Here is a 13191-nt window from a genome sequence, read left to right as displayed (position 1 = left end):
TCATTAGTGTTGTACAGCCTGAGCCTTTTCCACCAGAGATGTGCTGACCGAGGTAAACGAAGCGATTCTATTGGTTCTTTACAAACACATCCTTCGCTACGCATCCTCGCACATCTCTGGTGGAAACGCAGCCTTACGAGATCATGATAGAAAGCTAATCCGACAATGAATATTTTCATAGGTTGAAATTTACTTTTGTTTTTAATCAGTCTGTGTATTATGTATTAGGTTTTGTGAAATAAATAGTCAATAAAAATTAATCATTTTATTTTCAACTAGCTTTTGCCCGCGGCTTCGTCCGCGTGAAATTTAGTTTGTCACAGATCGTCATAATTATAGCCTATATGTTAATCTGTGTTATAAACAATTATACTGTAAAGTTTCATCAAAATCCGTTCAGTAGTTTTTGCGTGAAAGAGTAACAAACATCCAGACATCCAAATTTTCGCATTTTTAATATTAAGTAGGATATTAGTAGGATAATTATGTATTTACTTAATTATTATTACTGACAAGATTGCTACCATGTATGTTTAGTGACCATGAAAGATTAAAACAATATAATGTATTTAATTAATTATAATATCTTATGTCTTTATTATGGATTTAATTTACAAGTAGTTATTTACAAGCACTCTGCTCTAAATCCTTTGGCTTCAGGGAAGAACCTGGACCGCCACCAGTCCAGTGTTCCCTTGGCAGCTCTGTGTATGCGAGTTGCCTTTCTTCTTGCTGTTTAGTCACTCCACACCTTAACAAATAAACATTACAATAATAATGACGAAATAAGATAAAAGCAATCAAAATGAATATAGTAGTAGGTGTTTATACACACTTTTCTCAATTTCTCAGTAGTTTTCGTGTCGCCGGTGGCATCAGCATTTCACGTTCGCGTGTCCGTTAGTTCCACCCACCATTGAGTATTGTTGGCTCTTTCTTGGGGCCCTTCAGTGGGCATACTCAGATCGCCATATCTATAGAAAAACAACTTTATTGTATCTAGAAAATATAAATCTAGCACTCATATTACTGAATTTTAGCTAGGCACGTGGAAGTTATGCTGGAAAGGTTGTATTTCTCCAAAAAAACCAGCTCAAAACTATTCGTTTAATTTTGAAATTCCTCCACTACATAGTGTGTTTATTTTTACTTACCTTACCTTTCCATAAATTCTACAATCAGTTTAAACGGATAGCCGCAGGTTCTCATTTTCCTATCCTGGTTAAAATCCAATTTTTTGTGGAAAATTATTCATCTATAATCCTTCAACAAAACATGTTTTGTTATCTGTTGTCATGACAACAGCTGCGTCAAAGTCGCAATGACAAGAAATAAACAATACAAATTTAAAATCATCATGTTAATGCAGCTTTAAGCACTGTTCTAGGACACCTAAATTTTGCAGTGTTATTTTTGACATTTTCGTTATTTCCTACTCTATCTTTTCTATATAGTTAGAAAGAAGCGGCATTCGTTCTTTCATTCATCCATTCATAGAGTGTGAAGTTGGATACGTTAACATGCTCACCAACATGACATCACAAAACCATCGAATTATCGCTGGCGAGTAAAGTATACGGTAATTGAACTCATGGTATGATTTTAAGGCAAACTTCATCGATCCACGTTTAAACTCTATCGACTGTAGTATACGAATACAAGTTTTCGATGGCAACTCATGGTAGAGGCACAGAACGATTCGAGACTCGCAGCGCCGGAGTTCGCGAGTCCAGTTGTGCTGCCGCTGTCCGCGACCAGTTAGGTACCTGGCAGTTGCTTTCTCAAATGCAAACACACTTTATCGTCAAGTTTCGAATCAGCTTTGTTTGCGGTATCACCGAACAAAAATGATAATAATAAATGACATGATGTTGCTATTCAAATAAAATTTCATGTTTACGAGTACACTGATTTTAGACAGGTTAGAATAACTGAAAGCTATTATAACTTCTAATAAGCCGCGGTAGCAGCCACGTAGGTACTCGTATATTTTTAAAAAAAGCAACGTTACTTTCTAAAATAATATTTAATGTCGTAAATATAACACTTTAATCTCCCTCGTGTCCGATAAACAATGACGACACTTGTCAGTTTCCCACAACATTTACCCTAAGCGCGCCCATAGAGCCGTGGCTTAGCCATATTTTTAAGGGGCATGATCACAAAGTAAGGCCGCCGCCGCTCATCAAATTAAGGCAACGCTGTTATCGCGGGCCCTTCGGAATTAATTCCCTAGAAGTAATCCAGTTTCCCCCGCCCTCCCCGCGCCTGTCCCCGTGTTACAACCACGAGGAAAACTAAGATGTTTCTTCTTTTCATCAGGTTTACAAAAAAATTGTTAAAATTATGACTGAAAAAAGAAGCACATCTCTCGATTAGCTGGTGAAATGAAATGATGAAATATTATACAGAAAACCTCTCCACATTTGATTGCTGAAGCTCTACAGCTTCAGCAATCGGTACAACATTACCTTAAAATATTATAAATAAAAATGTTTTTCACTTTGATTATATTTATTTCAATTAAGCTTTATACCTTTGACTAGTTGTTCTCAAAGCTTGTTTCAAATAAAAAGTACTAAACTGATGGCTGAAGTTCCAGATTAACTGAAATGATTTTGAAAGCCAATTGTTTGATACCACAAATTAATAACTTGACTGATTGAATTCATACTCAAAGAAAATGTAGGCATGCCTAGAATTTATTGTACGTGCACATTTAAACACAAAATAATGGAGATGGCTACAACCAACTACAACAGTCGATTTCTACAATAGCTGATTTAATATGATGAATACCGAATGTGTGAGCCTGGTGAGGTACTAAATAGTTATGTAGTAAAAAGCCTTACACACCTACTAGTAGTGGCCAAGGAGAGTGGCGCTACATTATCATTTCCCGTCTCCCCCACACGTTTTAAAGCAGCAGCAATATATCTACTGCGAGCGTTCATTAATGCCGTTAGTGTAACAGGCGCTGGTAGGAGATTCAGGGCCATTGTTATAATTAGTGGAAGCGGCGCGCGCCTCAACTCCAGCAATTTTTCTAATTTAATTAGTGACAGGGGACCGGGCGCGGCGGGAGGGGCAATGCGTCAACTTAGCGGAACGCAGTCTTGCTAGCCCTCTGAGAGTTCCATAAATGATTGTTTCTTGCCTTTCAGATGGTGCTTAAGTAAATTTGTGAAACGGCATATAATATTTTTACCCGACTGCGCCAGAAGGAGGGTTATTGGTAAATAAATATCTTTCGGGGAAAAAATTTCACATTTACAGTGCAGGTGCGCTGGTGATGAAACCGATGAAAACCAATTGTACCTCCTATTTCTTATTAAATAACTCTTTATTTCCTGTAATATTTTAGTAGGTTATCTGCAGATAAAATATTATCTGCATAAGTATTTATTAAGATACAAGTGAGTAAGTCACTTTACATATGAGCACAAAATGTTCACTTGTTTCTCACCTACATGTATGTTAATAACATTTTTGGCAAAAATAAAACCCAAATGGCATTCGAGTCAGTCAATTATCAACCAGTAAATAGAGTCGATACTGCAGTTTACTCTAATTGGACCAACATTGACGGTAATGATGTTTACACGAACATCGTCAACACTTAAAATTACTTTTAATTCAATTATTTTGGCGCTTACTTTATTATTTTTGTTTGTTATATGAAATTGACTAATTTGCGTTAAATAATGCGCTCACCTGATTGAATACATAAAATATTAACTTTACCAGTGTTTTTTAAATATTTTATTTCAATTTCGTTTTTACACTTTCGACATCGAAATTTCGATATACCTAATGGTCTAAAAAACGGAAGTACAGAGTATAAAATTATCTGGTTGTATTAATTCGGACAACGTAGGTAGGAATAAGAATAATTACATATTATTACTTAATTAACTAAAACTTGCGCGAGTAACAGACTGTACAAGATCTATTTATTTATTTATTTGTCAGAAAGGTACACCATAGCAAAACGCATAAATAAGGTTTATGTAGAAAGATTACAGAGGTTATGTTTAAAATGTGTATAATCGCCAATTACAGGTTTATCTAAATAGCATTTGCCCTAATGTTGCATCTCCAACAAATTCATAGTTTCAGGAACAAGTGTTAATCGAGTATTGTTGGACGCATCAAAGCGAGCACTGCGAACAAACGCGGGAATCAGCGGGCGATGCAGCTGCGGGCTGCACAAATGCACAATGTTCGCGGCGCCAATCACCGCGCTAAATACGCAAATGAAATATCGATTCGCACGCCTCCCGCGCGCCGCTAATATGACACTGATTGTTTTAATGGCGCCTCCGCGCGTCCTGAGGGATGCCTGTGCAGCGCTAGTAGACATCCGACGCAAAATTATTTAGTTCTGTGGCAAAGGTTATCGTGCTGTGTGCATACAAAGGTACGAGTATGAGCAAATTATAATAATGAACGTTACATGTAACACAAAACTTCGATAATGTCAAAATGTTATGGATCTGTATAAAAATGATAAATATAGGTAAAATGGTTTTTATTCCACCATTTTTTTGCAATTGACACCTCATTTCACACTAATTGACTGGGCAGTAGAGCCTAAGCAATGAAGGAACTCATTATCCCAAATAAACATTAATATTGCCAATCCATTTATTTACCTACTACATTTTCGCCAAAAACATAAACGAAAATGTAAAATTGAGGTGTAAACTCCATGCATCGGTTTTCAATTCCGCAAAGCGTATTATGATCTCGGCAAAAAACGCGCGGATGTTTATTGGAATCGAAATGTTCAATTATATTGCATTTGACGGCGTTTCCTCCACACCCAACCCCACGCGACGCAGCACTTGTGATGAGATTACAGTAAACACGCGACTGTGTTGAGAAGCGAGTGAATGTTGTCCATAAACAAGCGAACGGCGTCTTGTTTCAAACCAAGTGTGTCTGCAGGTGATAATGCACTTAGGCTTAGTCGACACAGCACACTTGCGGGCGCATCGCAGGCAAGCTGCACTGCGCCCGAGCTGTTACGAGCAAGCGTGTGGTCACACATGTGAGTAATGGTATGTCACTACAATGCTTTATCTACTAGTCATGGTGTGCCTATACATACAGTACTTTAACAGTTACGTAATGATTTGCGTATAACAAGCTGAATAGGGCCAGAAGAGCACGAGTTGGTATGACGAGACTGAAATGTCTTTTTCAAATTCAAATTCAAATTCTTTATTGCTCCAATGTTGGTATATAAAAGTTCTTACATATAGGCATAAGACCCAAAACATGGACCCTGCTAGGGTATTGCAACATTTTTAACTCTTTTATGCGATTGGTACCTATCTACATGGCGAATTCGCGTCGCGCGGCACTGTGTTTGGCGCTCTCTGCTGCGCTCTCAGCGCACAAGTGTGGTACCCCGTCATCAGTGGAGCGCCTCCTCGCACCAGCCGCGTCTGAGGGCGCGCAATTTAATAATTCTCGCGGCGCCTTCGGGGAGGATCAGCCGCCGGCTCCGGGCCACTTGTGTCTATGAGATTTTAAATGCGTTTTATGTCGCGTTTGGAACATTACGGCGCCATTATTGTGCACTTTCCGCTTGGGAAGCGAAATGTAATGTTAATGTTGTTTAATTACGAGTGTGAGATATTATTATGATACTTGTTTTTATTAAATTATTTCCTCTCAAATATGATAAACATGTATTTTCTTGAATAATCAATAATATCAGGTAAGTAAATAAGTAAAATTAAAAGTTATTTTCATAATTTTCAGTTATCTTTCTAAGGTTGGACAAGTAGGTGATCTACTTGATTAATTGACAACACCAAGTACATAGGTGATGATTGAGGGTCCATTAAGCTGGGTGTCAGAGTAACAATAGCGGCGAGCGCGGCCGAGGCGACGCCCCCGGTCAGGTGCGAACACAATTGCAGGCGCAATAATTGGGAGCAGATAGAGCGCTTGGAGCATCGCCCGCGTCGGCGCTGCCACCTAACGGCACAACTGTAAATAAGCTAATTGCTTTAGATTCTTGTATGTCATATTTTGTATGATCAGAATTCAATATAAAAAAGGAATTCGGGTCAACGTATAGTGTGAGTGATTAAGAGATTGATTTATGTTCGTGAAAACATCTAACCAGATTTGTGATTATGTGTAAAAAGTGGTGGTCACCCTATAAACGGGACTTAATATGAACTGATATTAAATTATTGAAAAGGAATTTTGACCTAAGAATAGTAACCGCTTACATAATAGAATAATAAGGTGACCCTAACTGAATGCTAAAATCGGCAACTCTAGGATTATGTAGGACATCCAAATCTTTTTGTGTTCTATTTTTGTCGCCAAGTATTCAAACAAAAGCTGCAGTATTGCTAAATAACAATAAGCGACCCAAGATGAAGATATGCGCGGACCACACTGACTCGCTGCCAAATTGCATGTCGCAAGAAATAGATCCGATGCGAATATTACTCCGACTGTACAGTCTAGTCGGAGGCAGTAAAGATAGAGATGCGGCGGAATCTGGGGGCACGGCAGTGCCCCCACCAAGTCGAGCAAAAAAGCGGCACGGCNATTCACCATTATATTGCATTTGACGGCGTTTCCTCCACACCCAACCCCACGCGACGCAGCACTTGTGATGAGATTACAGTAAAAACGCGACTGTGTTGAGAAGCGAATGAATGTTGTCCATAAACAAGCGAACGGCGTCTTGTTTCAAACCAAGTGTGTCTGCAGGTGATAATGCACTTAGGCTTAGTCCACACAGCACACTTGCGGGCGCATCGTAGACAAGCTGCACTGCGCCCGAGCTGTTACGAGCAAGCGTGTGGTCACACATGTGAGTAATGGGTTGTCACTACAACGCTTTATCTACTAGTCATGGTGTGCCTATACTGTACTTGAACTGTTATGTAATGATTTGCGTATAACAAGCTGAATAGGGCCAGAAGAGCACGAGTTGGTATGACGAGACTGAAATGTCTTTTTAACTCTTTTATGCGATTGGTCCTACATGGCGAATTCGCGTCGCGCGGCACTGCGTTTGGCGCTCTCTGCTGCGCTCTCAGCGCACAAGCGTGTCGCCCCGTCATCAGTGGAGCGCCTCCTCGCACCAGCCGCGTCTGAGGACGCGCAATTAAATAATTCTCGCGGCGCCTTCGGGGAGGATCAGCCGCCGGCTCCGGGCCACTTGTGTCTATGAGATTTTAAATGCGTTTTATGTCGCGTTTGGAACATTACGGCGCCATTATTGTGCACTTTCCGCTTGGGAAGCGAAATGTAATGTTAATGTTGTTTAATTACGAGTATGAGATATTATGATACTTGTGTTTATTAAATTATACTTTATTTTCATGAATATTTTTTTCGTCGTCGTCGTTTCAGCCGAAAGACGTCCACTGCTGAACAAAGGCCTCCCTCAAGGATTTCCTCTCCATGGGGGGGATTTGCCTTAATCGCCACGCTTGGCAGGCGGGTTGGCGATCGCAGTTTTTTATAAGGTTTCGCACGCAGACGCTGCTGCCCGTCCGGTGCTGCAGGGATTTTGTCGCCTCTTATTATTATAATATTTTTTTATTATTATAATACTCAATAATAAGTATCTAAGGTTAGTAAATAAGTAGTACCATTTAATGTTATTTTCATAATTTTCAGTTACCTTTCTAAGGTTGGGCAAGTAGGTGATCTACTTGATCCTCGTATTAATCGACGTAACCAATTACATAGGTGATGATTGAGGGTCCATTACGCGGGTGTCAGAGTAACAATTGCGGCGAGCGCGGCCGAGGCGACGCCGCCGGTCAGGTGCGAACACAATTGCAGGCGCAATAATTAGAAGCAGATAGAGCGCTTGGAGCATCGCCAGCGACGGCGCTGTCACCTGACGGCACAACTGTAAATAAGATAATTGCTTTAGATTCTTGTATGTCGTATTTGTATGATCAGAATTCAATATAAAGAGGAATTCGGGTCAACGTATAGTTTGAGATTGATTTATGTTCGTGAAAACATCTAACAAGATTTGGCATATGTATAATAAGTGGTCACCCTATAAATGGGACTTAATATGAACTTAACACGAGCTGGAAGACGTAGCGTGGGCAGGCCTCCCACTAGATGGACCGACGATCTGGTGAAGGTCGCGGGAAGTACCTGGATGCAAGCGGCGCAGGACCGGTCTTTGTGGAAATTCTTGGGGGAGGCCTTTGTCCAGACAAATATGGAAATAATACTTATTAAGTTACTGAAAAGGAATTATGACCTAAGAATAGTAACCGCTTACATAGTAACTAGAATAATAATAGGTTACCCTAACTGAATGCTAAAATCGGCAAGTAGGTATATGTAGGACATCCAAATCTTTTTGTGTTCGCCATTTTTGTCGCCAAGTATTCAAACAAAAGCTGCAGTATTGCTAAATAACAATAAGCGACCCAAGATGAAGATATGCGCGGACCACACTGACTCGCTGCCAAATTGCATGTCGCAAGAAATAGATCCGATGCGAATATTACTCCGACTGTACACTGTACAGTCTAGTCGGAGGCAGTAAAGATAGAGATGCGGCGGAATAAATTTGACGGTATGAAGTAAAGCTGAGTAGACTCGACATTCAGTGTTTTTATTGAGATACTCGTAGTTGCGGCGAAACATTTGTTAAACTTATTAAAATATTTTTCTTCTGTTAGTGTTATGCTGCAGGGCATAGAACATTGAAATTCAGTTATTAATCATAATTACCTAGTTTAATAGATAGATTTAATTTAATTGCATTTAATCAATTATTCAGGAAAAACAAAAAAAAAAGAAAACAAAATACAACATGAAAGTATTATTTGACTCTTAATGACAAACAGAATAAATGCGTATTAGTTGCAATTGACGCGGCTACCGGGCACTGCCGCGAGGCTGGCTTATCCCGAGGAAGTCGTTAGTCGGCAAGAGGCGACTGCTTTATGCGGGCCGGCTGTTGGAGCAGTCGAGCTAGTGTCTGCTAGACTAATGTGCCGCCAACAAAACTACAAAGAAATTAACATTTGAATACTACTTAAACTTGTCAAAAAGTATGATTGTAGTGTGAGTGAATCTATTGAATAAAAGTGATAACCTACTTTTATTCTTAAAAAACCAAACGGCAAAAACGGAACGGCGATAAATATTGTGAACGGTACAAATGAAACTAAGCACCCGATGAATGCGCAAACCGAAACGTCCAAATAACGAGATTAAAACGCAATAACGCGCCTGACGAGGGTGTTGATCTGCCGAGCTCATGAAACATGCACGCGCGCCCGAAGCTTTTAACATGTCCATATAACACCCTGACCTTGTATTATTTGCTAAAAATATAAACCGAGGCTTCTGTATTCATACAGATTTTAAATTTAAAAATGGTAATCTTAAAAGTTTTTCCAAAGTTAAAAGAGCTTATTTTTCTCATTAACATTTCCTGAACACGGAAATGAGGATAGAAAACATACCTTAATTAAGTTTGAAATTCTTTCAGCGCGTTTATGAACTTTCGCTTCGTAGTACATTCCTGTGGCCGTAGCGCTACGAGCTACGAGCGCGCCGTAGCGGCACGTAGCGGGTCGTAGCCTCGTAGTGCCGTAGCGCGCACTTGCGGGAGGCTGCGGCGCGACTAAAGGTTCGGCCAAACCAACGCGATCAACCGGCGTGCAGCGATGGCGATCAATGCATTTAGGTCTGGTCGCCATCGCTGCACGCCGGCTGATCGCGGTGTGATCGCGTTGGTTTGTCCGAACCCTAACCGCATTACATCGTAATGAGTGCTTTTCAAAATAATACAAACTTCGTAATAAAACTCGATATTTACTATTTGTGGACCACAGATTGAAAAAATTATGCTGTCGATGCTACTACTGTAGTGGTTTAATGGTTTGAAGGGTTTCAAATGCGTGGAGAGCGGGCGCGCCGGGCCTTCAGCGCCGCCCTAGCGGCGGAAGCGGAAATACTCGCCGCCTGAGCCTGTGTTCCCGCGCATTTCGCTCAACTGAATTAACAATCGTCGTCGCTTGAATGTCCCCCGCCCACTTACGCTTATAATAAACTTGTTTACGTTATTTTCTCCCAAGGTATTTTTACAGGCCAGCAATTTGTTCGTTGATAGTAAAAAAGTACAATCAACATGGCAGTTTGAGTTGAGATTGAGACGTAAAAAGAACTCGACAAAATGTAGGTCTATGTTCAGGGCCCTGGGCTGCTGCCTCCTAAATTAAAATGAAACGTTTACGAAGACTCATAACTGTCTCACCCTTGTTTTGACGAGATGACGAGTTATTCTAAGATTGTATGATTTTGTTTAGTATCTCAACAATAGATACTCGTAGATGATGTAGTACTCGTAAACTAACTACATGCTTTTGCTTAATTTATTGTGAAGTGATGGTACGGACGACGGCACGTCAACGTAACCACTGTGGGTTCTTGTGCAGTTGCAATAGGGGCGAGTTTGCAACAAAAATGGGTAACCTGATGTGCTGTCGTGTGTACATAATAAATGTATAAGAAAATTGGAAAATATACGTAGATATTTTGCAATGCATTCTTCTTTTCTGGCTGATTAGTTTCTAGCTGCGTTATACTTAAGTGCAAAAAGTGTTAATTCCTGTAATACTTAGGTATGTCCCTGCGGCGAGCGGCGCTCGCGAGCAGACGCGCCGCCAGTGAGCCGCGGCCGCCCACGGTTGCCGGGAGGGGCGCTGGGGAGCGGGGAGCGTTATAAATCACGCCACTTTATCGTCTTACATTTTTATGATACTTCGCCACAAACAATGCCGCTCCACATTTGTTTCGCGTATCTCCGCTCCGTTATTTTTCGCACAATGCCGCGAAATCAAATGATAATTTTAAATTCCAGTAAGACGGCCGGCGCCCTAAATAAATTGTTTAAGATACAACATGAAGTCGTTCGCGTTGAGTTATGGCTTACGGCGCCTTTGTTTCGGCGCCCACCTCGCGCTGAGTTATTGTGAGCTGAGATTTATCTTGAGCACAGTCCAAAGAAACCAGTTTTGCAACTATAATAAGTACATTCGAGAACTAAGTCCTCCTTCACAATTTGATTCACTCTTTCTACCAGATTTTCATAAAAACAAAAACAATTTATTTTAATCCACAACGAGAAAACTCTGGGCCTGTATCTCACCCGATGGTAAGTGATGATCAGGCCGAAGATGGATTTGAAGTCTGAAAATATCACGTAAACTATTTTTCATACCCCTAGTTGCAAAACAACGTTTGCTGGGTCAGCTAGTAAATAAAAGTTCATATGGATCTGACCGGTTATGAGTTTTAATTGAATCAAATACCTACTCGGACATAGAGTTCAGATTAGTTGAAACGGCTGTTTAAATAATTATAATGAGCGTTGAAAATTTAGAAGTTTTAATGCTTTAAAAAGAGAATTTGTGTTAGGGCAGCGTATTAAATAAAAGCTCTACCCTGCAGATGCACTCTCGCCGCAAAACTAAATCCAGTTCTTCCCGCCGGCGCCGCTTCCACCTGCGTGCCCTGCTCATTTCATTACCCGGCACACAGCAACAAAGTAAACTAAACTACAATCACGTGAAAATAAAATCGAAATTGCATTTTTGCAACAAAAGCTCGTTACGGCACTTGGGTGTTGGTCCCCTAATTTGTAGAGCGCAGCACGTTATATCGTTACACCGTGCACCGTGTGAGACAACGCAGTTACAGCTCTAATTGCAACATTTGCCTACATTACGTCGACCGAATTTATATTGAGTTTGATTTGTTTGCGGAAAAGCGGTCCGTTCGAATGAATTTACGTGCATTTGCGATGTTGAGGAGATGTTACATTTTCATGTAATGGAAACATTGAATTATCGGTCCCCGTTTCATTTTTAAGAGGGGGGATGAAATCCAATTTGTTGAAGCTTTACAAATAGNTACGTATTGGCGCGCTCACATACAAACCGCGCTCGGTGCGTTTCTATGAAGATGACCTACTCATTTGTATTTACTCTGATAGTGCTACTCACTCGAACACGAACTCGTCGTCCAAGTGCGGATCGGGCGAAGGCCGCGGGCGCGTACGAGCCACGGGCGCGGCGCCGAGAGCTAAGCGAAGATACGGGCACGGCGCCAGACGAGCAGCCATACTTGTGGAGAGTCAAGAAGTGTGACACGGTGGAGCGCAATCTGCCCTAGGCAGCCACAATTCCGCGCAAAACTCCCGTGATTCGGCTAGTATAACCGCAAGGTGGGTCCATGGGAAGGTGGTGGGTTAGTAATCGCGTCACTATCAACGCGTTAGTGCTACTCACTCGAACACGAACTCGTCGTCCCAGTGTGGATCGGGCGAAGGCCGCGGGCGCGTACGAGCCACGGGCGCGGCGCCGAGTGCCAAGCGAAGGTATGGGCGCGGCGCCAAGCGGGCCGGTAGACGATGCGCCGTCAGACAGCGCACGCGCAGTGCGCGAAGCCATACTACGCGCGCCACCTGGTGGATGAAATAGGTCAATGAAAAGACAACTGACAACAGTATAGTGTTAGTTCTTGAAAGTTTGCGCTAGTGGCGCTGTACAATCCGTCATACATTTAATGTAATTTTTTTACGCGCTCACTAAAGTATGTTCGCCGAGAGTTGATAAATATTATGAAATGTCTTGCAATAGCGACTGTCGCTTAATTATCGCATTCTGTATGGCGGGCGTCGTTTGTCACAACGCGCACTGAGTACCATAGTACGAGCCACGCAGCTGTGCCTGTCGTCAAGCGCCCCGGCCGGCAGGCGGCGGCGGCCACAGCGTGACCATTATTGCGGCTCANACAAATAGTATTGCGGCTCAGGGTTTGAATGTTTGGATTAAAAGAGTTTGTATGTTAAAAATATTGTTCTATTCACTGTTCCACATTAATGTTAAAAAAGTTAGACTTATGTTAAAATGTTATGTTAAAATGTTAAAAAATGTTATGAGCGCACCCGGTCGCGATGGTTCCGTGATTTGCACTAATTTGTTATTTGAGGTAAAATCGATGCATCGCGAACGAGTGCGCTGATTCAGTTTGTTCGGTCATATTACACCGAACATCTTGCCGAGGGGCAAGAGAAAAATAAGATAATCAAAAAGATAAAAGATATAAAATAATGTTACACAAGATAGTAAAACTAATTTGAAATTTGAATAAGTTGCTGTG

The 13191-nt window shown here is 41.2% G+C and overlaps 1 long non-coding RNA gene across 1 annotated transcript; it reads right to left on the bottom strand.

Annotated features, from left to right (window-relative positions):
- Positions 1 to 603: 603 nt before the first annotated feature.
- LOC114355882 (uncharacterized) lies at positions 604 to 1299 on the bottom strand. The gene is made up of 3 exons (XR_003656144.1): positions 1160 to 1299; positions 836 to 974; positions 604 to 751 (listed from the first exon to the last, which is right to left on the bottom strand). It is a non-coding gene; the product is annotated as an uncharacterized LOC114355882 (long non-coding RNA).
- Between the last annotated feature and the right edge of the window lie 11892 nt (positions 1300 to 13191).

This window comes from Ostrinia furnacalis, unplaced genomic scaffold (assembly GCF_004193835.3).
Source record: "Ostrinia furnacalis isolate ACB-3 unplaced genomic scaffold, ASM419383v2 OfSCF2567, whole genome shotgun sequence".
NCBI classification, from domain to species: Eukaryota; Metazoa; Arthropoda; class Insecta; order Lepidoptera; family Crambidae; genus Ostrinia; species Ostrinia furnacalis.
This window is presented reverse-complemented; position numbering and strand designations above follow the sequence as displayed.